The sequence below is a fragment of the Lemur catta genome, chromosome 13, assembly GCF_020740605.2.
Source record: "Lemur catta isolate mLemCat1 chromosome 13, mLemCat1.pri, whole genome shotgun sequence".
Taxonomy (NCBI): domain Eukaryota; kingdom Metazoa; phylum Chordata; class Mammalia; order Primates; family Lemuridae; genus Lemur; species Lemur catta.
In genome coordinates, this window is record NC_059140.1 from 9,137,858 (window position 1) to 9,163,000 (window position 25,143).

Here is a 25,143-nt window from a genome sequence, read left to right on the forward strand (position 1 = left end):
AGAGCTCAGGCAGGCTTCTAGGGCTGGTGATTCTTTTTTATACTAACAAAACTCCACCTTCTTTCTGTCAGTCACATCAGTGGGAGATGGGACAAGTCGAGAGATGGAACTTCAGGGGCAGCCAGATCAGGGGTGTGTCCTTGGGTAGAACAGAAACACTACCCCAAAGGGAGGGGCATGAGCCAAGGTGGCGCCCAGAAGCTGATCTCGAGGGATGGTGCCCAGGCAGTGACAATAAGTACTTGAGATGTGGGGCCTCTACTGGCCTTTGAATCAGCCCATCAATGGCCTGTGAGTGAGGCCATCCTCCTCACCCTGGGCAGGTCAGCCCTCCAGGCCCCTTCTCTGGGCTCTGCCATTGCTGAAATCCCTACAGGCCCTGGTGAAGTGGATGCTGTGGTAAAGCCCTGACCCCTTCAGCTACTTTCAGGAGGCTGCATGGCTCTGGGAAGCACCAGTGTGCTCTCGCTGCAGGAGCTGGAGCCTGAGTGGAAGACACAGCAGCATGGGCAGAAGCACAGTGTGACAAGCAGGTGCAGACCCGACGCTGGGGCATCCTCAAGGGGGATGAGGGCTGGGCCACACCCAGGCAGTCATCAGCCCTGAGGGCCCAGCACTGTGGCCCATGTATCCAACCAGGATTCAGATGCAAAAAGAAAAATAAAATGATGAGAACTTTGATCCATATTTCATGCCAGAAACAAAAATTAACTCAAAACACATCCTAGACCCAAATGTAAAAGCTTAAGGTGTAAATCTTGTGCTGATGGGAAACAGGTTTATCATGGTCGTGAGACTGGATGGGAAGCAGCAGAAATTTGTTCCCATCCTGGTCTCAGCTGTGTGCTGGGAACAAATCATGTCTGGAAAATCATGTGTGTGAGAGAAAGATCAATAGGCTGATGGGGTGAGTATGGGGCATCTGTCTCTGGCAGTCACACAACTCTGCAGAAGATGACACAGTCTGGGATGTGGGTGGGGACACATCCAGCATCTGCTTTTGAGTATGACTGGTAAGAAGGAGGGTGAGGAGCAAGTGCCATGGGAAAATGTAGCAGGGGACTAACCATGTGGGGTGTGTCACTGAGGAGTCTCCTCTGAGGTGTGTCTTAGGAGTACAAGGTGTGCAGGAAAGAACATTCCAGATAGGAGACCACTGAGTCCTGGCCCTGAAACAACAAGTGAGTAGGCAGAGTTTCAGCTCCCTTTATAGGCAGAAAAAAAAAAAAAAGAAAAGAAAACCCTGGGCCTTTCTGGAAACCAGGGCTTCATTTCCAGTGACAGGGTCTCTGCATGTCACTTATTGTCTACAAGATATGGTGACTCACTTCTGCTTCCTCTTGTGGTGAGGGCAGCTGACAGTCCCAGAGGTTCATCTAAATGAGCTCTTGGACCAGATGAGGCAGCAAAGCCACCAGGAAACACTGAAGATTCACCTAGAAAAGGCCAAGGATTTGATAAAGAACATGAAACCCAAGTAGGCCAACCAGACTCCAGAATTCATATTCAAGGTCACAGTCAGTCTGCTCAGGAGCCCAGGGTTGTGCCCAGCAAGGTTAAGATTAAAGCTTTACCTCTACCTTGGAGACTGTGGTGATTCTTTGCATCTGTGCTCTCAACCAACACAGAAGCTTCCAGGGGAAATACTGAAAAATTATGGAGGGGGGTGTCAAGATGTTCCATGAAAAGGTTGTACATGCAAATACTAAAGAAGCCAAGAAACCAAAGAATGTGGATAATAAATCCAGTTTGTTTTTAAAGGGTGACTTATGATGGAAATTTGTGGACAGAAGCTTGGTCTATGGAGGCCACAAGACAGTCTTCAGACTGCAAATTCCCAGACTCGGGGCTTATAGTAATATCTTGGGGGGAAAACTATATATGCTCTGAAAGGAATGTACAGTTGTCTATGGACATCACAGTGTGTAATGTATGCAGCAACATCAGGGTTCTTTTGGATGACAGGTAACACTTATATTGAATAGGTGTTTGTACATAAAGAGAAATATATCAACTAGACATTTCTGAAGCATTCCTGGACTCAGGGCTGCTCAGAAATTGCATGGTGGATTAGCATTTAAAATGAAGTCATTTTTGTCCCCACACATGGCATTGCACTTTAAAGCTCAAGACCATGGACCTCCCTTTTAAGAATTTGAACATACCTGCTAATTGTTAAAGGAGAAAAGCTAACATATATATAATACAAACACAAATGTTTTCTTTATTTCTGAAGAACTATTTTTAGAGACCTGTACACAGATACTGACACATATATTATTGTTTAAATACATGTTGGATCATACTATGCAACTTGTTCTGTAACTGCAGATATATTTCAATTTGAAATAATCACGAAGAATAAATATGGATGATTTATGTTTAATCCCTAATTAACTTTTTCATTTGTTCCAATTTCTAAACATTACAACCAGTTCTCTGTGAATCTTCCTGTATCTTTGAGCCTTTTTAACAAATAATTCTCTAAAGACCAATCACAAATGGAATTGCACTGCCAAATAATTGCAGTACTTATACTCTTGAAACAAAGATTCCTGCTCAGAATGCTAATAACTGCTTTGTGTACCAAATTCCAGATCAAGCGATCATTCAATACAGGCTATTTTGAAATTAAGAAAATGTTAGAAGAAAACCCTTTTATTCCCATTCTTTTATCCAGGGTTTTATTAACAAGATGAAATATTAAAAAGAAGACTTAAAAAGCTTTAGCTAAAAAAAAGAAACTGTAGGTAACTGAGGGAACGGCTAAAAAACACAATAAAACTAGACAATGTCCCAGATTTATTTGCAATCTATGATAGCTCTGTCCCATCTCAAAATGCTCTTCTGGCTTAGGCCTTGTGCATCAGAAACAGTACCCAGATGATTTCTGGTTTCTTTTTCTGAGAACGTGCGTCAATTTGGGGTGTCTTTTCTCTTTCCTTCCTTCCTTTTTCCCTTCTTTTTTGTCGTTCTTTCTAATCCTAAATTTGTGGACAAAAAATACGAAGAAATTGATACATTTTGTAAAGAGGTTTGTTCTGATTGACAAACTTATTACAGAAAATTAGGAAAGAAATCTGGGTGTGGTGGCTCACAGCTGTAATCCTAGCACTCTGGGAGGCCGAGGCAGGAGGATTGCTTGTGCTCAGGAGTTCGAGACCAGCCTGAGAAAGAGCGAGACCCTGTCTCTACTAAAAATAGAAATAAATTAGCTGGACAACTAAAAACATATAGAAAAAAAATTAGCCGGGCATGGTGGCGCATGCCTGTAGTCCCAGCTGATCAGGAGGCTGAGGCAGTAGGATCACTTGATCCCAGGAGTTTGAGGTTGCTGTGAGCTAGGCTGATGCCACGGCACTCTAGCCTGGGCAACAGAGTGAGGCTCTGTCTTAAAAAAAAAAAAAAAGAAAATTAGAAAAGGGAAAAAAAAAATCAATGAAGAAACTATATTAACTCACAATCCTACCACTAAGAATTTATCTCTTTTATACTTCCATACTTGTGGGCCTTTGTGAGTAAAATTGGATCAAATGTGGACATTTGTCTTTGGCTTTGGATGACATTTCCATTCTCCTCTCTATTTTGACAATGTCATAGCAGGAAGGAACAATGAATGAGATCACTGGTTAGTTCATCTTTCATATTTAGAGATACGCATGAGACCAGAGTTAAAATGGAGGGCCTTTGACATTCCTTCTTGTACCTCAGCACCATCTCTAATCTTTACCTCTCAAACTTCACCTTGGAAATATCTTTGCTTGAACCTAATCTTTCTCCTTTCCCTACCATAAGCCATCATCTCTCTACTTAATAGTCCATAGAACAAAACACAACATGGAAAAAAACAGAGCTAGTATTTATTGTATTTAACACCTCAATACCTATGGGAAGAGAACCATAGTTGATCCATTTTACATATAAAGAAACTGAACCTTGGAGAGTTAACTTGTTGACGTTCAGTGAGATGAAAATCAATTTTATGCTCTTTTTAAACATACATATATTTAAATTATCTAACAATTTTATTTTATATTTATTTTTTCTTATTTCAGCTCTTCATGGGGGTACAAAAGCTCAGGTTATATACATTGTCCATGTCCCGGCAATCCCCCTGAGTCAGAGCCTCAAGCTTGTCCATTTTCCAGACAGTGCGCCTGGCACTCACCATGTAGTCATACCTCCATCCCGTCCACCCACCTCCCCAAGACACCGCCTTCAAGCATGACCATTCCCGAGACGGTGTGCAACGCACTCATCATGTAGGCATACATCCATCCCCTCCCCTACGCCTTTCTCAGTCTGATATCCAATTGGTATCCTTCCCCGATGTGCTTTTAGGTGATGATCAGGGAAACCAGTTTTCTGGTGAGTACATGTGATGCTTGGTTTTCCATTCTTTGGATACTTCACTTAATACAATGGGTTCCAACTCTCGCCAGGAGAACCAAAGAGATGTCGTATCACCGTTATTTCTTATAGCTGAGTAATACTCCATGGTATACATATACCACAGTTTACTAATTCATGGATTGATGGGCATTTGGGTTGTTTCCACATGTTTGCAATTGTGAATTGTGCCACTATAAACAGTCAGATACAGGTGTCTCTGTTATACAATGACTTATGTTCTTATGGGTATATGCCCAATAATGGGATTGCTGGAGCAAATGGTAGGTCTACTTGAATCTTTTCAAGGTATCTCCATAATGCTTTCCACAAGGGTTGCACTAGTTTGCAGTCCCACCAGCAGTGTATGAGTGTTCCTATCTCTCCGCATCCACGCCAACATGTGTTGTTTGGCGATTTTTTGATAAAGGCCATTCTCACCAGACTTAAGTGGCATCTCATTGTGGTTTGGTTTGCATTTCCCTGATGATTAGGGATGTTGAGCATTTTTTCATATGTTTGTTAGCCATTCTTATATCTTCTTTTGAAAAATTTCTATTCATGTCATTTGCCCACTTTTTGATAGGGTTGTTTGATTTTTTCTTGCAGATTTTCCTGAGTTCTAAATAGATTCTTGTTATCAGTCTTTTATCTGATGTGTAGTATGCGAAAATTTTTTCCCATTCTGTAGGCTGTCTGTTTATTTTCATGACTGTTTCTTTGGCTGTGCAGAAGCTTTTTAATTTAATCAGGTCTCATTCATTCATTTTCGTTGTTGCTGTGATTGCCTTAGGGGTTTTCTTCATAAATTCTTTGCCTAGACCAATGTCTGTAAGAGTCTTTCCTACATTTTCTTCTAGAAATCTAATCATTTCCCATTTAAGGTTTAAATCTGTTATCCACCGTGATTTGATTTTGGTGAGAGGTGAAATCTGTGGGTCCTGTTTCAGTCTTCTACGTGTGTCTATCTAGTTTTCCCAGCAGCAGGTATTGAATAGGGATTCTTGTCCCCAGAGTATGTTTTTGTCTATTTTGTCAAAGATTAGATGGCTATATGAGAATTGTTTTATATTTGAATTTTCTGTTCTGTTCCACTGGTCTGTGTCCCTGCACTTGTGCCAATACCAGGCAGTTTTAAGAACCACAGCCTTGTAGTATAGTCTAAAGTCAGGCAAATTAATACCTCCTATTTTGTTTTTATTGCTTAAAATTGCTTTTGCTATACGAGGTCTTCTCTGATTCCATACAAAGTATATAATTATTTTTTCTAAATCTGTGAAAAATGGTGTTGGTAATTTAATAGGGATTGCGTTGAATCTATAGATTACTTTGGGTAATATAGATATTTTAACAATGTTGATTCTTCCAATCCATGAGTATGGTATAGTTTTCCACCTATTTACGTGTTCTGCAATTTCCTTCCTCAGTGTCTCATAGTTCTCTCCACAGAGGTCCTTTACCTCTTTAATTAAATATATTCCTAGATATTTTATTTTCTTTGTTGCTATTTTGAAGGGTTTTGAGTCCTTAATTTGGTTCTCCGGTTGAATGTTATTGGCATATATGAATGCCTCTGACTTGTGTGTATGGATTTTGTAACCTGAGACTTTACTGAATTGATTAATTAATTCCAGGAGACTCTTGGTTGAGTCCGTGGGGTTTTCCAGACATAACATCATATCATCAGCAAAGAGAATTTAATCTCTTCTGTCCCTATTTGGACACCCTTGATTCTGCTCTCTTGCCGGATAGCTCTCGCAAAGACTTCCAATACTATGTTGAAAAGTAATGGGGACAGTGGGCAGCCTTTTCTGATTCCAGTTCTGAGTGGGAATGCTTTCAGTTATTCCCTATTCATTATGATGTTGGCTGTGGGTTTGTAATATATGGCTTGTACCATTTTTAGGTCGGTCCCGTTTATGCCTATGTTGTTAAGCATTCTTATCATAAAAGGGTGTTGAATTTTGTCAAATGCTTTTTCTGCCTCTATTGAGAGGATCATATGGTCTTTATTTTTGCTTCTTTTTATGTGGTGAATTACATTTATACATTTTCATATGTTGAACAACCCCTGCATATCTGGAATGAAGCCTACTTGGTCGTAATGAATTACTCTTTTAGTAAGCACTTGGATACGATTTGCTAGGATTTTATTGAGAATTTCTGCATCTATGTTCATGAGAGAAATTGGTCTGTAGTTTTCTTTTTTTGTTGCATCCTTTCCTGGTTTTGGTGTCAATGTTATATTGGCTTGGTAAAATGTGTTGGGGAGAATACAATGCTTCTCGATATTGGAGAATAGTTTGTGTAGGATAGGCACCAGTTCTGTTTTGTATGTGTGGTAAAATTCGGGTGTGAAACCATCTGGACTAGGGCTTTTCTTTTTGGGAAGGTTTTTTATTGCTGTTTCAATTTCAGTTCTTGATATTGGTCTATTCAGGAATTCTATTTCTTCCTCATTGAATTTGGGAAGGCTATGTGTTTCCAAGAAATTGTCCATTTCCTCCACATTTTCCAGTTTGTGTGCATAAGGGTTTTTGTAGAATTCATAGATGATATCATGTGTCTCTGTGGCGTCGGTTGTGATTTCTCCTTTCATGTTCCTGATGGAACTTATGAAAGATTCTTCTTTTCTGCTCTTGGTTAGTCTAGCCAGTGGTGTGTCTATTTTGTTTATCTTTTCAAAGAACCAACTTTTTGTTTTATTAATTTCCCTTATGGTATTTTTGTTGTCCTTTTCATTTAATTCTTATTTGATCTTAATAATTTCTCGCCTTCTGCTGGGTTTGGGGTCAGTCTGTTCTTCTTCTTTCTCCAGCTCTTTGCCATCTGTTCATTAAGTTGTCTATTTGTAAGTTTTCTGTCTTTTTGAAATAGGCATCTATGGAAATGAATTTTCCTCTCAGGACTGCTTTAGCTGTGTCCCATAAATTTTGTTAAGTTGTATCTCCTTTATCATTTAATTCAAAGAATGTTTAGATTTCTGACTTGATTTCTTCCTTTACAAAATAGTTATTCAGGAGAAGGTTGGTTTGCTTCTATGACTTTGAGTAGGAATGAGAGTTTCTGTTAGGGTTCATTATTACTTTTATTCCACTGTGATCTGAGAAGATGCATGGTATGATTTCTATTTTTTAAAATTTTTTAAGACATGCTTTATGACCTAGGATATGGTCAATCTTAGAGAATGTCCCATGAGCTGATGAGAAGAATGTATATTCAGTGGATTTCGGGTGGAATGTCCTGTAGGTGTCAGTCAGGCCCATTTGTTCTAGCATTCTATTAAAGTCTACTATTTCTTTGCTTATTTTCTGTTTGGAGGATCTGTCCTGTGCTTTCAGTGGGGTGTTAAAATCTCCAGCTATTAAAGTATTGTTGTCTATCATTTGGTTCAGATCAAGTAGGGTTTGCTTTATGAATCTGGGTGTGCCTAAGTTGGGTGCATATATATTAAGTATGGTTATGTCTTCTTGTTGAATTATGCCTTTCACCAGTATGTAGTAACCGTCTTTGTCTTTTATTACTTTTTTTGGTTTAAAAACTAAGTTAACAGCTTTCTTTTGGCTACCGTTTGTTTGAAATATCTATTTCTATCTTTTTCTTTTCAGCCTAAGTGCATCTTTGCAAGTTAGGTGAGTTTCCTGAAGACAGGAGATACTTGGTTTGTGTTTTTTTTATCCATTGGGCCAGTCTATGTCTCTTGAGTGGGGAATTCAGGCCATTGACATTTAGTGAGAGAACTGATAAGCGGGACAGATTTCTGTTCATCTTGTTGGGTAGATCTTCATTGCTATGTTTTCTGTCTTGAGCCATTGTGTTGGCTGGAATTTGATCTTTCGGTCTTGGGTGGTTTTACATTCATGGGTCTTTCTTGTGCTGATTCGTGTGTAACTCTCTTTTGAGTACTTCTTGGAGGGCTGGTCTTGTCTTGGTGAATTCCCTCAGTCCTTGTTTATGTGAGAATGTCTTAATTTCTCCTTCGCATAGAAAACTTAGCTTAGCTGGGTACAAGATTCTAGGCTGGGCATTATTCTGTTTCAGAAGAGTGAGAATGGGCCCCAACTTCTTCTTGCTTGTAAGGTTTCAGTTGAGAAATCTGGCGTAATTCTAATGGGCCTTCCTTTGTATATTACTTGTTTCTTTCTCCTTACAGCTCGAAGAAGGGTCTCTTTGGTGGATATTTTGGTCAGTCTGATGACTACAGGGCATGGTGTTTGCCTATTTTTTATGAGTCTTCCAGGGGTTCTTTGAGCTTCTTGAACTTGTATATCTAGAGTTTTAGTAAGGCCTGGGAAATTTTCCTCTATTATGTCTTCAAAAAGCTTATCCAGCCCTTGCTTATTGTCTTCTTCACCCTCAGGAATGCCAGTAACTCTCACGTTAGGCTTCTTCACATAATCCCACATTTCTTGTAGACTCTGATATTTTTTCTTATTGCTTTGCTCTATCTCTGTGACTGACTTATTTAATTGGAAAGAGTTATCTTCAATCTCTGCGATTCATTCTTCTGTTTGATCTACCCTGTTCTTGAGACTTTCCACTGTGTTTTGTGGCTCCCTGAATAAATTCTTCATTTCTAGGAGTTCAGTTTGGTTTTTCTCAATATTTCAATTTTCTTAGTGAATTTTTCTTCCAAATCCTGGATTTTTTTGTGGTTTCTTTGTGTTGCTTATCCATTTTTATCTTTTATACTATTCAGCTTATTTATAATCCACAACTGAAACTCTTACGGTAACATGTTGGTATTTTGAAACTGGTTTGTGTCAATTGGCAGAGAGCTGGTATTTCTCTTTGGGGGCGAGGTTTCCATTTGGTTTTTTGTGCTCTCTATATTTTTCCACTGAGCCCTTCCCATCTGGATGTATCATTCAATCTTTTCTCACAGCTTTAATCTGGCTAACAGGACGCCTTGTACTCTGTTCTCAGGCTGTGAAACAATCTAGGTATGTTGCTCCCTTTGTCCCAAGGGGGAGTCTGTTGTGAGTTGCTTAGAGTTTTTTCTATCTCAGTTGGGGGGCGGCATCTGATGGGTCCAGCCCCAGAGGGCTGGCTTGACCTATGAGTGGTTTGGCAAGTTAAGTCACTGTATTGTGGACTTTCAGTCAGCAAGCAGGATTCACACTATTTGCAAGCAGAAAGTCTCTCTCTTTTTTATTTTTTTTCTTTTTCTGTCCTTTTGTCCTTCCTCTAGATGGGGGTTTTCTGTCTCTTTCCGCAGGAAAGACACTGGCTAGGGGGAGAAGGCGGTGCCCTCGCTCGCTCAGTGCCCCAGCTGCTGCAGCTCCCACGGGCAAAGGTCTACCCTGTCCCAATGTCCCCAAGGTCCAGGCTCCACACTCTTGCGTCTAGAGGAAGCACTCAGTGTTCACACCTGCGAAGGGGACCTGGTGAGGGTCCACGGACCAGGGGAGGGAGCCCCCTGGGGAGCCACCTGACACCCTATGGTTCTGCAGCAGCTAGGCCTTGGACCCCACAATGGCAGCTGCCTGCCCACAGATCACCGGCACGGGGGGTGAATGTTCAGAGTCCGGTGGCACCAGAGCTGGGGGCCTGGGGAGCTGAGTAGTATACAGTAGCTCCCTGGCTAGAGGGCCACAGAAGAGGAGAAAAGAAAAAGAGAGAAAAATAAACTAATAAAAATAAAAAGAAAAAGAGAAAAAGAAAAAAGAAGAAAAAACTAATAATAATAAATAATAATATTATTAATAATAGTATCTTTAAAAATATGAATAAAAAGAAAAAGAAAAAAGAAATCTGTTATTCCATGACCCTTCACAGCTTTTTGCCTTAGTGCAGTTTCGCCCCTTTCCCTTTAAGTGCCGCATCCTTGCAGGGATTCCCAAGAGTCTTAGCTCTTTCTCGCTGATGTCTCCTGTCCAGAGTTCATACAAAACCACAGCTCTTGGCGTGGGTTCACAGACTAAAAAGGGACCTACCCTGGGATCCACACAGCACCCTATGGTTCCACAGCGGCTAGGCTGTGGGTCCCAAGATGGTTACCACATGCCCCCCGATCGCTGGCGCTGGGGGAGAATGTCCAGAGCTTGGCAGATGCCAGAACCAGGGGCCCGGCGAGCACCAGCACCCTCAGTAGCTCCCCGGCCGGGGGGCCAATGAAGAAGAAAAAGAAAAAAAGAAGAAAAAAAAATGCTTTTTAATTGCGCGATTGCAGTCCCTCGCCTCAGCGCAGTACCGCTCCTTTACCATTAATTGCTGCGTCCCCGCGGGATCCCCCAGAGTCTAAGCTCTTTCCCGCTGATGTCTCCTGTCCACAGAGTTCATACAGAGACACAGCTCTTGGCATGGGTTCACGGACTATAAAAGCGAGCTACCCTGGGACTCACACGGCACCATATGGTTCCACAGCGGCTCGGCTGTGGGTCCCAAGATGGCGACGACGCGCCCGCCGATCACTGGCACTGGGGGAGAATGTCCAGAGCTCGGTGGGCACCAGAGCTGGGGGCCTGGCGAGCACCAGGGCCCTCAGCAGCTCCCCGGCCAGCTCAGCAGCCCCCCCAGAGGGCCACCAAAGAAGAAAAAGACAAGGAAAGAAGAAAAAAACGCTTTATAATTTCGCTATCATGGTCCCTGGCCTCAGCGCACTTCTGCACCTATTCCTTTAAGTGTTGTGTTGCTGTGGAAACCCCCCAGGGTCTAAGCTCCTTCCCGCTTATGTCACCTGTCCTCGGAGCTCCACGTCTCCCACGGTGATTCTGCCCCGACTTCAGTCAGATCCCTGATTGAGTGGGTGTGGAGGTCAGTGGGGAGAACAAGCTGCTTTGCTGTGGGGCTGAACCTGCCTCACGTACAGCCATCTCACACTCCACTATTTTCTGTCCCGCACACTCCAAATTATCTCGGTCTGATTTTCCACTCGCCTCTGTTTTTTCTTGTTCTCTGTGTCCCATGGTGATTCTCCGTGCACTCACACTGCCGTTCTTGCAAGGGAGTGATCCTGTGGCATTGTGGCAGGTCGAGATCCATGCCTTCCTCTCCAGAAGCACGAATCCAAGAGGTCACCTCCACTCCGCCATCTTCCAATATTCTAACAATTTCAATGTTAAATTATTCTATATAATCTACACACTGCTTTAGGGAAATGTCTGATAATATTAGTGCCTTAGTGCTTTGGACTGTCAATCCTCATATCCTTAGACTTGATTTTTTATTAGTTTTTTTCACATTGTGGTGTCTGTAAAGTACAAGTTCTGTTTTACAAACTGTGTTTTATGAGCAAATGTTTTTTGCATTCATCACATTTATAGAGTTCCTCTCAAATCCAAATTCTCTCAACTTAAAGTTTGAGCAGTTGATATATGGTTTCATTTCAGTATAAATTTTCCCATGCACAAGATCTCCGATAGAAGTAAAGATGTTGTACCACTCTTTATAGTTGGGATATTTTTTCCTCTGTATAAACACTCTGGTACCCTCTAAGACTTTTACTTTCTGAAAGGTATTTTGACAGTTGTCACACCTATATTGCCATTAACCAGAATGACTCTCTGATGGCAGGTCATATGTGAGCAAGCTTTCTCACTTTTCATACCTTGGTAGGACATTTCTCAGCTATGACTTCTCTAATGCACCGTAAGGGAAGTGAACAAGGCAAAGGCTTTATTGCATTCTTAACATTTGTATGTTTTCTCTCTGGTGTGAATTTTCTTATGTTTACAAATATTTAAGCACTAGTTAATGGTTTTGCCACATTGTTCACTTTCATAAGGTTTCTCGTCAGTATGTATTATCTTATGTTGAGAAACATGAGCATAACTTAAGGGATTTCCCACATTCTGCACATGTGCAGGGCTTCCCTACTATATGAATTATCTTATGAAAAGAAAACCTAGGGCAATATTTAAAGACTTTACTATATTCTTCACATTTGTAGATTTTCTCTTATATGAACTCTCTTATGGGAACTAAGGTGTGAGTACTGGGTAAAAGCTTTACCACATTCTTTACATTTGTAGGGTTTCTCTCCAGTATGAATTCTCTTATGTTGAGTAAGGTATGAACAATGGGTAAAAGCTTTGCCACATTCTTCACATTTGTAGGGTGTTTCTCCAGTATGAATTTGTTTATGTATATTAAGGTTTGAGCACTGGGCAAAGGCTTTCCCACATTCTTCACATTTGTAGGGTTTTTCTCCAGTATGAACTCTCTTATGATTAGTAAAGTCTGAGTATTGGATAAAGACTTTGCCACACTCTTCACATTTGTAGGGTTTTTCTCCAGTATGAATTCGTTTATGTATATCAAGGTTTGAGTATGAGGAATAGGTTTTGCCCCAGTCTTCACATTTGTATGGTTTCTCTCCAGTATGAATTCTCTTATGTCTAGTAAGGTGTGAGCACCAGGTAAAGGCTTTGCCACATTCTTCACAGTTGTAGGGTTTCTCTCCAGTATGAATTCTCTTATGTGTACTGAGGTGTGAGCACCGGGTAAAAGCTTTGCCACATTCTTCACATTTATAGGGTTTTTCTCCAGTATGAATTCTTTTATGTGCAGTAAGGTATGAGCAATTGGTAAAAGCTTTGTCACATTCTTCACATTTGTAAGGTTTTTCTCCAGTATGAATCCTCTTATGTGTAGTAAGGTTTGAGCAATTGATAAAAGCTTTGCCATATTCTTCACATTTGTACGGTTTTTCTCCTGTATGATTTATCTTATGCATATAAAAGTTCGAGTACTGGGTAAACACTTTGCCACATCTTTCACATTGGTAGGGTTTCTCTCCAGTATGAATTCTCTTATGTCTAGTAAGGTGTGAACCCTGGGCAAAGGCTTTGCCACACTCTTCACATTTGTAGGGTTTTTCTTTAGTATGAATTCTCTTATGTATATAAAGGTTTGGGTGCTGGGCAAAGGCTTTGCCACATTCTTCACATTTGTAGAGTTTCTCTCCAGTATGAATTCTCTCATGTGCAATAAGGTTTGAGCAATTGGTAAAAGCTTTGCCACATTCCTTGCATTTGTAGGGTTTTTCTCCAGTATGAATTCTCTTATGTATATAAAAGTTGGAGTAGTGGGCAAATGCTTTGCCACATCCTTCACATAGGTAGGATTTCTCTCCAGTATGAATTCTCTTATGTTCAGTAAGGTGTGAGGCCTGGGCAAAGGCTTTGTCACATTCTTCACATTTGTAGGGTTTTTCTCCACTATGAATTCTCTTATGTATATAAAGGTTTGGGTACTGGGCAAAGGCTTTCCCACATTCTTCACATTTGTACGGTTTCTCTCCAGTATGAATTCTCTTATGTCTAGTAAGGTGTGAATCCTTGGCAAAGGCCTTCCCGCATTCTTCACATTTATAGCGTTTTTCTTTAGTATGAATTCTCTTATGTGTATAAAGGTTTGGGTACTGGGCAAAGGCTTTGTCACATTCTTCACATTTGTAGGGTTTCTCTCCAGTATGAATTCTCTTATGTGCAGTAAGGCTTGAGCACTGGGCAAAGGCTTTGCCACATTCTTCACATTTGTAACATTTTTCTTTAGTATGAATTCTCTTATGTATATAAAGTTTTGGGTACTGGGCAAAGGCTTTGCCACATTCTTCACATAGGTAGGATTTCTCTCCAGTATGAATTCTCTTATGTTCAGTAAGGTGTGAGGCCTGGGCAAAGGCTTTGTCACATTCTTCACATTTGTAGCATTTTTCTTTAGTATGAATTCTCTTATGTATATAAAGGTTTGGGTACTGGGCAAAGGCTTTGCCACATTCTTCACATTTGTAGGGTTTCTCTCCAGTATGAATTCTCTTATGTGCAGTAAGGTATGAGCAATTGGTAAAAGCTTTGCCACATTCCTTGCATTTGTAGGGTTTTTCTCCAGTATGAATTCTCTTATGTATATAAAAGTTGGAGTAGTGGGCAAATGCTTTGCCACATCCTTCACATAGGTAGAATTTCTCTCCAGTATGAATTCTCTTATGTTCAGTAAGGTGTGAGGCCTGGGCAAAGGCTTTGTCACATTCCTCACATTTGTAGGGTTTTTCTCCACTATGAATTCTCTTATGTATATAAAGGTTTGAGTACTGGGCAAACGCTTTTCCACATCCTTCACATTGGTAGGATTTCCCTCCAGTATGAATTCTCTTATGTTCAGTAAGGTGTGAGGCCTGGGCAAAGGCTTTGCCATATTCTTCACATTTGTAGTGTTTTTCTTTAGTATGAATTCTCTTATGTATATAAAGGTTTGGGTACTGGGCAAAGGCTTTGCCACATTCTTCACATTTGTAGAGTTTTTCTTTAGTATGAATTCTGTTATGTGTAGAAATATTTAAACTATGGCTAAAAGCTTTGCCATAAATTTCACATTTATACCATTTCTGACCAGTAAAAATTATCTTATGATTAGAACTGCTTGAGCAAGATTTAAAGATTTTGTCACATTCTTTAAAATTGTAAGGTTTCTCTCCATTATGAATTCTCTTATGTTCAGTAATGTGTGAGCATTGGTTAAATGCTTTCCCATAATTTTTACATTTAACACATTTCTCTACAGTATGCCTTATCTTATGTCTATTTTTATTTGACAATTTTTTACAGACTTTCAAACACTTATTATGTTGGAAGATTTTAGCATGGGTAGTTGTTGAATGTTGGTGAAGTCCATCATTACATCCTTTCTGCTCCTTACACTCACTCACAATTTCCCAGTCTTTCATTAAGTTTAAATTCTCAAGGCCACACTTTTCATATCTTCTTAGTACGACATTTTCGAATGAAACATTTATCCCTTGCTCTGGCAAATGGTCCTGGGTGGAATGAGAGGGCATCGCTGAAAGAAATTTCAAAAATAACAAATTATCCCACTTATTTCTTTTTTTACAATCTGATGGATACATATTATAAATTTAATATTTAAAATTATACCAAGGACATTAGCAAAATGGCACAATACAATATAGATCCTATAATTCTGTTTTAGATTTTAAAAAAAAGTAACAAAACCATACTGACCAAATTGCTTTTGTGGGAATTCTAAAAACTAGGTAAGAGCTTCCAACACACCAGGAGAGCACAACGCCAAGAGCCATATTGAAAGGGAAGAAATGTTTGTTATGTTTGCCTGCCATGGCCTTTCCTCCTTAATACAGCATGTTGTACACAGAAGTAAAATCCCAACCCCCAGCATCTCCCTCAATAGAGAAAGAAAATAGTAATAGCTGTGTCCATCATTCTGGGTTTTGGGGGTCCTCCCAAAGATGCCTGTTTCTGTGTCTCATAACACAGAGTGCTGAAAGGCATAGTGCTACAGTTTCAAAGACAGACTAGGTGTACTGAAACCAAAGGTAAAATGTCATTACATCAACAGAGAGCCTTCAATACCACAAACAGAGAACAGGAGTAGCAAATGATGACAGGTTCTTAAAGATGAAATGTGGTGAAATTACTTTAACTAGAAAGTAAACACACAATTACACACAATTCCTCAAAGGAAAATCCTCAGAATGGGCAAGGAGCAGTGGCTCACACCTGTAATCCTAGCACTCTGGGAGGCCGAGACAGGTGGATCGTTTGACCTCAGCAGCCCAAGACCAGTCTGAGCAAGAGGAAGACCCTGTCTCTACTAAAAACAGAAACAAATTATACAGACAACTAAAAATATATACAGAAAAAAATTAGCTAGGCATGGTGGCAGATGCCTGTAGTCCCAGCTACTCAGGAGGCTGAGACTGATTGCTTGAGCCGAGGTGTTTGAGGTTGCTGTGAGCTAGGCTGACACTATGGCACTGTAGCCCAGAAAACAGAGTGAGACTCTGTCTCAAAAAATAGAAAAGAAAAAGAAAAAAGAAAAGCAAAAAACAAAATCCTCAAAATGGATTTGAGGTTCCTTAAATCTCTAGGAAAGTCAACAGGTGTCAGAGTCCCCCAGGACAAAGGCACTTTATAAAGTTTGTGAAAGGTGGCTTTTTTTAAATACTCAAATCTCAACTAAAGGGTACAACATACACAAAATTTCAGGGAAATATAGCCCAATTAAAGAAACAAAATAAATGACCAGTAGTCAGACAAAAAGAAATGGAGAGGTTGAAGTTACCTGAAAATATTGAAAATAACCATCTGAATGAGGCTTAATGAGTCCAGTGGGAACAATACAAACAGCTAAATAAAATCAGGAAAGTGACAATATCACAAAAAATAAAATCATAGAAAACACATTGTGGAGCTGAAGGATACAGTAAGAAATGACTGAGATATTCTCAAATATAAGAAAAGAAGCCATAAAAAATTAAAATTTTAGCATACTTCAGCTAGGATAAGCACAAAGTGACCTCTAACAAGACAGATTCTAAAGTTATGAAAATCACATGAGAGAAGAGAATATTCAAAGCAGCAAAATAAAAGTGATGTGTCATCTATAACCATGATCCTATCAGATTATTGGTGAGTTTTTCAATAGAAACCTTGCATGCCAGAAAAAGAGTTGGGTGATACAGTCAAAATGTTGAAAGGAAAACTTCAAAGAAGAAACGCTATATTCAGCAAAACTGCCCTTCTAAGAGAAGAAAAATACAGACTTCTTAAGATAACTAGGTGCTGAAAAACTTTATTACCACTAGACTTTTCCCACAAGAAATGCCAAAAGGACTCCTTTTCATTAAAAAATTTAAAAATGCTAGAACACAACACAAAATCATAAGAAAATAAATAAATCTCTTGGAAAGACGTACAAATACACATAGGTAAGATTCTGTAGTATTGAAATAAGGGTGCAGAAAACACTTTTAATCATGGTATAAAATTTGAAAACAAAAACAAGAAAAATAATACTGAAACTCTGTTAATAGGTATAGAATATAACAAGATATAATTGGTGATATCAATAACAAAATTGAGGACAGATGTAATGATTACAAATTTTTAAATGCAACTAAAATTAAGTTATTACCACTTTAAAATATGTTGTTTTAACTATAAGTTTCGTAAAATTGCCATGGTAACCATCATGGAAATACCTATTATACAGATACACAAAAAGGATATGAAAAGAGTCAAAGAATATAACTACACAAATCAGTGAGATACAAAGAAAGGCAGGAAGAGAGGGGAAAATATCTGGAAGAATCAAAGAAAACATTTAATAAAATGTCAATAGTAAGTCCTTTCCTTTCAAAAAAATTATGTAAACATTCATGGACTAAACTTCACAATCAAAAGATGTAAATTCAATAGAGATAGGGATTTAGGAAAATAAAAAAAAAACAAGATCCAACTATATGCTGTTTGCAGGAGACTCACCTTACATCAAACAACAAAAGTGGACTAAAAGTGGCAGGACAAAAAAAGATATTGCATGCAAATATTAATCAAATGAAAGCAGGGGAGATCACAATTAGGCACAATGTATTTTGAGGGTAAATTTGTCCTATTTTATAAACTATGCTTTAAGTCAAAACTGCCACAAAAGACACAGAAGGATATTAAATAAGTGTTGAGGCCGGGCGCGGTGGCTCACGCCTGTAATCCTAGCTCTGGGAGGCCGAGGCGGGTGGATCGCTCAAGGTCAGGAGTTCGAGACCAGCCTGAGCAAGAGTGAGACCCCGTCTCTACTAAAAATAGAAAGAAATTATCTGGCCAACTAAAAAATATATATACAAAAAAAATTAGCCGGGCATGGTGGCTCATGCCTGTAGTCCCAGCTACTAGGGAGGCTGAGGCAGTAGGATCGCTTAAGCCCAGGAGTTTGAGGTTGCTGTGAGCTAGGCTGATGCCACGGCACTCACTCTAGCCCGGGCAAGAAAGTGACACTCTGTCTCAAAAAAAAAAAAAATAAAAAAAAAAAAATAAGTGTTGATTCAGTGAGAACCTATGATTTACTTTTATATTATATATGTAATATATATAAAATATAAAATACATATATGCACATTGTGTGTGTGTGTAAATTCAGGCTTGCCAAATATATAAAGCAAACTTTGACAGAACTGAAGGAAAAAATACACAGCAATATAATAATGCTAGGATATGCCAATAACCTCACTTTCAGTAATAAATAATAATGTAAAGGAATAACTGACAGCACTATACAACAATTACACCTAATAGACATACAGAAAACACTCCACACAACAGAATACACAATCTTCTCAATAGCTCATAAAAAATTCCCCTGGATAGAACAACTGATGGCCACAAAACAATTCTTTACAAATTTTTAAAAATTAAAATCTTACAAACTATTATTTATAACCAAAATGGAATGAAACTAGAAATCAATAACAAAAGGAAAACCAGAACATCTACAAATAAATGAAACTTTATTGGGAAAATTTTGAGTATGGTCTTAATCAAGGGTTGGAATTCTGACTATTGTGAAGATGTCCATACTGCCCAAACTCATCTACAAATTCAAAGCAATCCCTTTAAAATTATCAAGGTCATATTATGCAAACAAAGAAGAAGCAATTCAAAAATTATATGGAAGGCAAGGTACCATGAAGAGCCAACAACCTTCAAAAAAAGAAACAATGTTGGAGGCATCACACTTTCTGATTTCAAGACATGTTACAAAGGTACAGTAACCAAAGCAGTTTGCTACTGGCATAAAGGCAAACAATGTAAATCAATGAAACAAAATCCAGGACAGACATAAAACTCTTGCATGTATGGTCAAATGAAGACTTATTTGCACATCCATATATATTAACGCATTATTCACAAAAGCCAATAGGTGAAAACAACCCAAACTTGCTTTACAAAATGAACAAATAAGTATAATTTGGGATATAAAAATAATGGAGTATTAAAACAGGAAATCTCTCCCAGGACCCAAGAATCTCACCTGGGCCCCTCTCTTGGGACCCATTACCCTCACCTGGGAGCAACCCAATAAAACAACTTCACTTATCTCTTTCAAAAAAAAAAAAAAAAAGGCAGGAAATCTTGTAACATCTACTATAAACATAAATCTTGACATCCTAAATGAAATAAGCCAATCCACCCCCAAAAACAGAAACTTCATGAATCCAGTTATATAAAATATCTAAAGGAGTTACAGCTTTAGAAACAAACAAAAAAATACAATAATGTTGGTAAAGGACCAGGAAACGCAGAAAAGAGGTAGCTGTTTTATGTATATTGAGTTTTAGCTTTGCAAGATAAAAACATTCTAGAGATATACATTGCAAAACAATGTCAATACACTTAACATGACTAAACTCTAATTAAAATATTTAAGATTCTAAATGTTATGTGTTTTTACATGAAAAATAAATACCAAAAATAGATTTTTGAAGCTATTCAAAAATTATCTTCAAATCACACAAATATTTGACACAAAGGTTATATATATTCATCAATAAATATATTTTGAAATTAAGATAATTTTATGACTATGGCCCCTAGACAGGATAAAATAACCATTGACCACCAACCAAGAAAAAATATATTATTCATAAAGAAAAATAAGAGTAATATTTATACAAGCAAGCAAACACAAAGAAAATTACATTGGCAATAGATACACAGGTGATTTATCTTTGACTTTTGCCCATCATGTCTTAAAGTATACAGAGTCAAATACTGTGATACAAAATTATAATGTATAGTTAAACCTAAAAATTAGTTGACTGATCTGAGGGGGCCTACTTTAGAGCAATAATATTTCACAAAACACATTATTGTCATTCATAAAAAGCATTGACATGAAAATTTTAATCATTAGGCATTTCAATAATACTAGAGAAACTTCTTTCTTATTATGAGTATGTTGGTACTCTTCTTACACAAAAGTGAAAGGCTACAGCAATCCAGCTTTCAGAAACAAAGAAAAGTCTCACATTTCTAAATACAGAAACAATATTACAAAATGTGTTGTGAAACTGATGCATAAAGCGAACAATTAGAAATAAATTATATTATCATGCAGATAGAGGTTGATTTCAGTGGATGGAAATGCTATTTACATGCAGTAAACAAACATAGAAACCAATCAGTTTAGTAAATGTGGTGTGCATACTAATTACCTAATTACGTTTTTATAAAACATATAAATTCAAGCATATTATTTTAGATCTTCTAAAAGTTCTCTATTAATACATGATCAATATAAAATGATATAATTTGTCACACTAATAACAAAGTGAGGGATATAAAGAGGTATGGTTTTTCAATAAAATTAAAAATAACTTGTTAAGAGACTAAACCATATTGTTATAACTTTAAGATGTACCTGTACTCTTTATTTTTTTTTCTTTTCTTTTTTGCTTTTTTTGAGACAGAGTCTCACCCTGTTGCCCTGGCTAGAGTACCCTGGCATCATCATAGCTCACAGCAACCTCAAACTCCTGGGCTCAAGCAATCCTCGTGCCTCAGCCTCCTGAGTAGCTGGGACTACAGGCATGTGCCACCATACCCGGATAATTTTTCCATATACATTTTTAGCTGTCCATATAATTCATTTCTATTTTTAGCAGAGACGGGATCTTGCTCTTGCTCAGGCTGGTCTTGAACACCTGAGTTCAAGCAGTCTTCTCACCTTGGCCTACCAGAGTGCTAGAATTATAGGCGTAAGCCACCTCAGCCAGGCTGTACTCTTTATTTCTCAAGGTGTTCAGAAAGAAATTATCTACAGAAGTCATGGCCTCTGTCTCAAAAAAAAAAAAAAAAGTTATGGTAAAGAAAATGGGAGAGAAGAGAGGAACCAAAGCACGTAACTGCAAAATCAGAAAACAAAAATGAAGGCTGTAAGAGAAGAAATGAGGGATGTCTAAAAGACATGAAGAGGAACTTCATTTGTTTCAGTAACTACTTTAAATATAAATGGATTAAACTCTTAAATCTAAAGAAGATAATATGGCTGAATGGATGAAAAATAATGGAGTTTATACAATATTATGTCCACAAGAGACTTATGTTAGCTCTAAGCAGTCAAGTAGGATGAAAATAAAGGATGAAACAAAAAAAAACCATGCAAATAGTAACCACAAGTGGGTGCAGTGGCCATAAGTATACTAGAAAAAATACACTTTAGGTCAAAACTGTCATGAGAAACAAAAATCAATGTTAAAAACTGACAGCATATGTCCACTTACCAGGAATCTATAACATTAATATATATATAATATACATATAACACATATAATATGTATGCTATATATATAAAAATATATAAACACATATACACTATATATGTTATATAATTAATATTGTATAAAATGTACATTTCATGTATATACAACATCAGGGATTCCAAATATATGAAACAAATATTGGCAGAAATGAAGCAAGAAACATACAGCAACATGGTCACTGTTTACTTTAAGACTCCACTTTCAATAACAAATAGAAAATTCAGATAGAAGATCAATAATAGAAACCCTGAATATAATACACAAATTAGACACAACAGACATGTACAGAATTCTCCAGTAGAAAGCACTAAAAGGTACAATATTTTCAATTACACCTGGTGCCTTCCATTAGGACACATAATAAGTCTAATCCAATTTGAGATGACTGAAATCATACAATGTATCTTTTCTGACCCAAATGAAATAAAACGAGAAATAAAAAGCATTAAAAATAACTGACAAATTCGAAAAGATGTGGTAATTAAACACACTCTTGAACATATTCTAGCCCCAAAATCAGATGATTTGATATTATTAAGATGTCAATACTACCCACAGTGATGGACAAATTAAACATTATATCTATCAAAATCCCATTGGTACATTTTTTGCAAAAATCCTAAAATTTGTTTAGCAACTATGACTAGCCAAATACCGTTTCAAAAGAAGAACATGGAGACAATACACATCCTGATTTCAAAACATATTACAAAGCTACAAAAATAAAAGCACTAAGACAGGTAACTGGCACTAAGACAGGTAAGTAGATCAAGGAAAACAAAAGAGAGCCCAGAAATAAAGCCTTGTGTATATGATCAAATTATTTTCCACAAGCTGGCCATGACCACACAATAGGGAAAGGGGAGTCTCTTCAACAAATGGTGTTGAAAACTGGATTACCTACATAAAAAATAATGTTGGATCAATCCCTTGTGATATTAAAAAAAACTTTAAATAGTTTAAATACATAGAAGAAATATAACTAATAAAACTCTTAGAAGAATATATATGAAAAAAGATCATGACATTAGTATTGGCACTGTTTTCTTGGATATCACATCAAATGCAAAAGCAACAAAGAAAAGAAGAGAACAATCGGACTTAAGCAAATTTCAGAATTTCTATACATCAAAGGAAAGATTTAGTGGAGAGAGCATGCCACATACTAAATGGGTAAAAACATTTGTAAAACATTGACATTATAGGAGTTAATATTCAGAATATATTAGTATAAACAACTGAAAATTCAACAATAAAAACTTAATAACTTGATCAAAAAATGGACAAAGAATTAACTGATAGTTTTCCAAAGAAGATACACAAATGGCCAACAAACATTTGAAAGGATACTCAAAATTAATAATTTTTAGAGTAATGCAAAGCAAAATCACATTGAAATATCATCTCACACTCAGAATGGGTGATATAAAAACCTTGTCAAAGATGTATAGAAATTGGAACCCTTTTGAAATATTGGTTTTGAAAAATATTGTAGACACTTTGAAAAATGTATAAGGGTTCCTTAAATAATTAAACATTAAAATTAGCATATGATACAGAAATCCCATCTCTGAGTATCTATCCAAAGTATTCAATGCAGAATCTGGAAGTGGTATGTGTGCACCCATGTTCATTTCAACATTATTCACAAAAGCCAAGAGGCATAAGCAACCCAGATGGCCTTCAATTGATGAACACATTAAAAAAATATGGTATATAGACTATGCAATATTATTTAGCATCCAAAAAGAAAATCTTAGGCCAGGTGCAGTAGCTCATGCCTGTTAATCCTAGCCCTTTGAGAGGCCAAGGCAGGAGAATTGTTTGAGGCCAGGAGTTCAAGGCCAGCCTGAGCAACACAGTGAGACTCCGTCTTTACAAAAAAAATAGAAAAATCAGCTAAACATAGTCATGTGCACCTACTGTTCCAGATACTCACGAGGCTGAGGAAGGAAAAACCACTTGAGCCCAGGTGTTTGAAGCTGCAGTGAGCTATGATGACATACTTCACTCTACCCCAGGCATCAGAATGAGAGCCTGTCTGTCTTAAAAAATCACAGGAAAAAAAAAAAAAGAAAAAGGAAAATCTTGGCACATTCTATGATAAAAGCAAACCGTGAGGCTATTATGTTAACTGAAATAAGCCAGTAACAATGTTAGATAGTGTATGATTACACTTAATATGATGTATCTTAAGTAGTCAAACTCATAGAAATAGAAAGTAGAAAGAAGTTTGTCAAGAGCTGGAGAGAGGGTAAAATGGGCAGTTGCTACTTAATATGTATTGAGTTTTAGTTTTGCAAGATGTAAATTTCTAGAGACCTTGTGCATAGCAATGTAAATATACTTACTACTCCTGAAATGTACATGTAAATAAACTTAAGATCATAAATTTTATGTTTTACTAATTAAAATTTTAAAAGAAGAAAATAGTTGTCAAGCTTTTCAAAAATTACATTCAAATCACAAAAGTGCTTCTGTCATACAAAGATAATACAGATTCACTAACAAATATTGATACATGGTAAATTTAAGACTCACCCAGACAAGACAAAAACCACCATTGAAAATCAGCCAGGATAGGTTTATCATGACAGTGAAGAAGCCCAGAGATGTAATACATACAGTTGTATAAACTAGGCGATTTCCCATTTCCATATTGGAACCATGGACAGGTCAGAAGCTAACAGAGTGCCACCAATTAGATATATCCTCTTTCTTGGACCAAGTGACAGGATTTCTAGGTGAACATGGGCAACTGGTTGGACTTTCTAGCAGTCTCCCCAAAAATGTGCCCATTCAGAGAGTCTTATAGATGCAAGTGAAGACATCCATCCAGCTAGAAGCTCCCATCACAGGCTCCTTGCAAGAGACAGATTTTGATTCAATACAGACAAAACAAGGTAGCCACCCTGATGAAGAATCTGAATCTGAACTTTTTTCTGGCAGTGAGGAATTCATATGTTTGTGGCTCCAACGAAGAAGATAATGTAGAAAACCTTGCCAAGTCCAGAAAGTTTCCCCGTAAAGATTTGGAGGCACAGAAAAGAGAACAGAAAGCCATTAACTCAGCCCCTTGCCAGAACTGAGCCTGGAACAGCCAGAAACCACCAAGCATTATCAGTTGTGAATTCAGATATACTAGAGATGTCACCTGAAAAATCAGATGGAATAGAGTGGAAGGGGTAGATGTAAATGCACCATAAGCACAGCTGATGTGGTATCCAGATCAAAAAAGGGGAGACATCATACATCCAGAGCAAGCTAAACTGCTAGCTTTGGTAAAGCATGTCCAGTGTAAAGGATATCCGAATGAACATGTTGAACTTCTCACCAACTTCCCTCCAAGGAAACTATCTCATCTGGACTATGACATTATGTTACAAGAGGCAGACTTTTGTCCTTAAAATGCTGTCTTCGTATAGGAAAGAAATTAACACCATGGCCTTAACTCTCTGTTTACCCCTTTTTTCCTTTTCCTGTGATACCATATCACCAAGTATGCATTTTGGCTCATAGGACCATAGAGCCAAAGTTGGGCAGACAAGTCACCTGCCTTCTTTTTTATTTCTTGTTCTCTCCTATGATCAGTCTCTTTCTACTTCTTTTTTTTCTTTTCTCTTTTCTTCCCCCACCCCCAGCTTACTTTTTTCTTACCTAATATGGTGACCAAA

General features: G+C 37.8%; 1 pseudogene; it reads left to right on the forward strand.

Annotated features, from left to right (window-relative positions):
* The first annotated feature begins 23,063 nt into the window (after positions 1–23,063).
* LOC123649039 lies at positions 23,064–24,906 on the forward strand (annotated as a pseudogene).
* Positions 24,907–25,143: the final 237 nt, after the last annotated feature.